This window comes from Triticum aestivum, chromosome 7B, assembly GCF_018294505.1.
Source record: "Triticum aestivum cultivar Chinese Spring chromosome 7B, IWGSC CS RefSeq v2.1, whole genome shotgun sequence".
Classification (NCBI taxonomy): domain Eukaryota; kingdom Viridiplantae; phylum Streptophyta; class Magnoliopsida; order Poales; family Poaceae; genus Triticum; species Triticum aestivum.
Window position 1 is genome coordinate 728,768,543 of NC_057813.1, and position 5,064 is coordinate 728,773,606.

The 5,064-nt window shown below is 43.2% G+C and overlaps 1 pseudogene; it reads left to right on the forward strand.

The window, feature by feature from the left end:
- The first annotated feature begins 289 nt into the window (after window positions 1–289).
- On the forward strand, window positions 290–3,690 carry LOC123156361 (putative receptor-like protein kinase At4g00960; annotated as a pseudogene).
- Window positions 3,691–5,064: the final 1,374 nt, after the last annotated feature.

Sequence of the window (5,064 nt, forward strand, 5' to 3'; positions counted from 1 at the left end):
TATCTTATTGCAAATAAAAGTTGTTGTAAAAGTCCAACTAAAAAAGAAGTTATTGTGAAAATTATGACCGCCGAAAATGACTCAACATTTTGTTGAAAGAAATGTCATGAGTCAGGTCAAGTCAACTTGCCCGCGTTTGCCCGGGGGATATCGACATCGACATCGACGCGCATCTCTTTTCCTTTTCCACAGTTGGCGCGTTGTTGCCGTTGCTCCTCTGCTCTGCATCGATATATACTCTGCTCCCCACACCTGCAGCTCGTATCCACTCCGCCTCGAAAGCAAGGAGACCGCCACTCACTCACTCACCTCGTCTCGCTCTTGGACCTCTCAGCAGCGTCGTCTCCCCCCAAGGTTAGTCCTCTCCCTTCTCAAGTGCTCCATGGCAACATCGTTCCAAGCTCCGCATCATGTCGCTCTGTCGTGGTTTGGTAAAAGGCAAAGTTGCAGCGTCAGTCCACAGCTTGTGTCCTCTCAGTCCCTAGTTCACTAGCTAGCTGCTCTCGCGCCCGTCGCCTCCGCTGGCTTTGCCGGCCGGAGAGAGGAACGGGAGGGGGACTCCGGCGGCTTCCCTCTTCCTCTGTATGTCCGGAGTAGCCGCTTTGCAGGGTCGCTCGCCGCCGTCGGCATGGGCGCCGGCCGTCGTCCCATTGCTGCCGTCGAGCGTCTCCCCCAGATCTAGAGCTGATGGTCTTCGCTGCCGTCTAGCCTCCAGCCGGTGGGCTGCTGCGGGAGCGTAGGAGCTGGCCAGTCCGAGGCTCTCCTATAATCCCCTGCTTCTGCTCTGCAGTTTCCCCGCACCAGTTCGTGCCATCCCTCTAGCTCTAGATCTGACCGCTCGAGGGTCTAACCCTAGGTTGCTCACTGCCTTTTACTCTGCTTCTTCTGCTGCTCTTCACGGTGTAATCTGCTTCTTTCTTTGCCGGTCGAAGATGGCCGTCCACAGCAACTTATGCCACCGGCAAAACCGGTCTCTGTTGATTCAGGAGGCACTGCTTCTGCTGCTGTTCCGAAGCTCGCCGGTGGCCGGCGCGGGCGCTGCTGCTGCGGCACCATACCGTCTAGCTTGTGAATGCCTGGAGGTGAATTATGTGCTGAGCCCTTGTGATGCTTTAGGACACACAGCGTTAGAGGCAGGCTCTGCAATCAATTCGCCGTATAATTCAGAATTGGTTCTGTGCAATGGCCCTTCTGGTCCTCTGCAATGAAAATGCAAGTAGGAACACTTGTGGCAGCTCAGTTGTGGACTCATTAAAACTTTTTGAATGAACAGCAATGGCCACCAGAAGTAATAGCCAAGACATTAGGGCGAGCCCCGAGCTACCGAAGCAACTGCCCATCGACTTTCTGAAGAAAATTACAAACGATTTCTCTGCTGAGCGGAAGATTGGCGGAGGTCCATTTGGAAGCGTTTATAAGGTTTGATTATTTTCCCATTAACATCTTCTATCCTTTCCACCAAGCTTGATAAGAGATGCTAATATCCCTGTAACTGTGGGATTGATTAAACAGGGAGTTGTGCCAGATGATGGCAGAGTGATTGCGGTGAAGAAACTTCAGGAGAACGCGCCGATGCCGCCTGACAAGACATTCAACAACGAGGTTCAGAACATTATGGCGCTCAAACACGAAAACATAGTCGAGTTGGTTGGGTTCTGCTGGGAAACACAGAAGAAGCTGGTGCAGTTCAATGGAAGGTATATTCAGGTAGACATCACTGAAAGTTTACTCTGCTATGAGTATTTACCTAACGGGAGTCTTCAACAGAATCTTTTTGGTATGCAATAAACATATCCGACATTTGCATTTCTCTTTACATTTCCATCTTTGGAGCTAGGGCATCACCTTTAGCTTTTTTACATTATTTATTTATCTATATGACCCTTTAGCATTTTGCGTTCATATACAGGAACAAAAACAGCTGAGGCAGTCTCTTCAGCTGAACCTGCTATCGATTGGGCCGTACGCTTCAAGATAATCAAGGGAATTTGCCAGGGTTTACTATTTCTACACAAGTTGGATATTCCCATTATTCATATGGATCTGAAGCCTGAAAATATATTATTAGATGAAAGTATGGTTCCAAAGATTGCTGATTTTGGACTCTCGAGGGTCTTTGGCCAAGAACAAACCCGATTGTACACACAAACAGTTGTGGGATCATAGTAAGCTCATTACAAGCCTTGATAATAAAAATTCCATTTTCTCATCTCCAGTATTGCCTAATAAACTTTTGATGAAAATGGCATCCAGTGGGTACATGGCTCCAGAATATCTATACAGAGGTGAAATTTCGGCCCAGTCAGACATATATAGTTTTGGCTTATTAATACTCGAGATCAGTACTGGAGAGCAGAACTGCAAAGACAAACCAACCCTCAGCAAGAAACTTTATTGATAAAGTAAGAGGATATATTATTTGATTATTGGAAGGTTAAAATTGAACCCTATGTTTCATTTAGTTTGCATACTATAACCAATGATCATGGTTCCATTTGTTTAGGTACGCGAAGATTGGACACTGGAGCACATAGCGTCCAAATATGCATCCTTAGAATCAGAAGGCCTCCATCAAGTTAAATATGCATTGAAGTTGGGCTAAAATGTGCTGAGATTGATCGGCGAGTCAGGCCTCCCATAGAAGAAATTGTTGACACGCTCAACGGACTACGTGCAAATGAAATGGCAAACGTGGTAAATAACAGGGGATAAAGAGGAACTCTACTGAGACGATTTAATTTCACAAAAATAGAAAGAATGAACTAAATTTAGTTTTTCTTCGAATGACTGATTGATTTCATGTGTGTCCTAGGTTTTTTACTGCCAAAATTACAGTCATCTTCATGCATATATACATTTTAACTTTTTTATAGATGTATGTCAAATTTATTTCTATGGACCTTTGTTATTGCAAGTTTGCAACTGTGAAGCAACACGTTATAGCCATTTTTAAGTAGGTTGAATGACCATTTTTCTTAATTAAGAGGCGACCTGATAACATTCATACAATCTGCATAGCCTATATAAGGTTTGCAAAAGAAAGGATTTACTAGGGATATATACATCCCAGCGAACATCTATATAACCATGCAGTTTATTTTACACATTCCAGATGGTTCTAATTAGCATACTGTATACATCTGAAATTTCAGGTCCCTCATGCATCTCCGGTTAGCAAGAAGATGGGTTTTCTAGGAGGTTTCAAGAAGAAATAAAACGTGTGTTATTATTGCTGGAAGACTCAAAATTTGCTTTGGAAATAAGACCATTCGATGCTATATATGCCAGTCTGGAAACGTAGAAATTTTCTTTATTTTGTGAAACTATATCTTTTTATTATTGATCAAGATGGGTTGCAACAAGAAATTGAAGCAATAATTTGTTTCTCCTCGGCAGTTGTCATTAAGATGGTACCACAAGAGGACGGGGTCAAATTTCTCACAAAAGTTACAGTTAACATTTTCGATCCAGAGGACGGGGTTGCGACCCTTTTCAAGAAAAGAAAAAACACAGACCTTCATTTTCAAAAGGACATGTGTGTGTAGTACGACACCACAAGGATTAACTCTACTGCTAAAAAATATAAATGTTTTATGACCAACCATTATACCGATTGACAATCCTTCATGTTTTTTGTCTGTAATTGCCATCTTGTCACTTGCATATAATGTTCCAGATAGGTTAAAGTGACATGGTTGACGTTATAGTGCTAATGCTATTGTGGTAACTGTTTGTTGCTTACATGGCAACCAATGGTTTCTGTCCGTTGCTTGTATGTGAACCAATGTTATTTGTCTGTTGCTTGCATGGCACCCATGGTGATATACCTTGGTAATTGGTGGCAACACCTTTTTTGTTGAAACGTAACGACATCAGAATGGCAGTGTAATACTCATGGGGCAAAATTGCCCCCGGCAGCAAACTTGTTCTGTAACACACCCTTGAAGTGGTCGAGTTCCTTGGCAAGTGATTGTATCTCATCAGCCTTTTCAAGTACAGATGGTCTTGGCATCTGGGTCGAACGCTGCCTTCAAAATTCAGACCAACCAAAGTATAGAGAAATAACATTAGATGGGAGAAAATAGAACATGAATCAAGAGAGAAACTTACCAAGGAAAAGATTTCCCAACTCAATCGAACGAAATTGGTGAAGAATCGGAGGTTTGGGATGATTTAGGTATGAGGTTTGGGAGAGAAAGATAGAGAGAGGCTTGGGGTAATGTCTATTTTGAGCCCTTGCCCTGGAAGCGGCCCTTCACCTGGTATGATCATGAGTACGAGTGGGATGCCCATACTGTGCATTGTATTGCATATAAATCTTGATCTAGGGTATCGAGGTACCAAGTACGAAGGCTGGTACGACCAAGACTGCTCATGCCACACCGGTGTCCTCCTAGAGTGGATGGAGATTGCAACCGAATAGCAGTATGACCGCTTTCGGCCGTAGCACATGGTGTCTTTTCTTCTAGACATTTGATGTCTTTGGCATTGGTTCGGTACAAGCGGGAGTACGGGTACTTCGTGTCGGACAACCATCTTTCTTCTCTTCTAGATGAAATCGGCTCACCGATAATGATTTGATACGAGTGTGGCCGCAACTCGTCTTCTCTTCTGATGATGATACTTTGCACCTGGCCTTTTGGTAGGACCACTGGTACGAGTGCTCGTACCATATGCTATCTTCTCGTTTGTTGCCTTAAGTTTTCCCTTTTTCTTTCTTCCTAAAAATAACCCTACATATAATCTTCTAAGGCATTTCTCTTGCAAACATGTTTTACAGATCCTTCTGTTTAAATTTCAAAGATGAACTAATAGCAGAGGAATTATTCTTTCTTCTTTTTACTTTTCTCAATGATTGGTGTGGCCTCACATTAAGCGCTAGTTTTAAGGTTGGTCAGATCAATCTTTTTAACTTACCTATGCATTCAGACACTTAAAGGCCCGCATCTTCGAACATGCCACATTAACTTTGTTGGGAGGTTGGAGATACTTTTCTGATTCTCCACACTTCTTTGGGAATTACCTTATAATTTTTATATTGTAAAATCTGAAAGTAACTTTCCC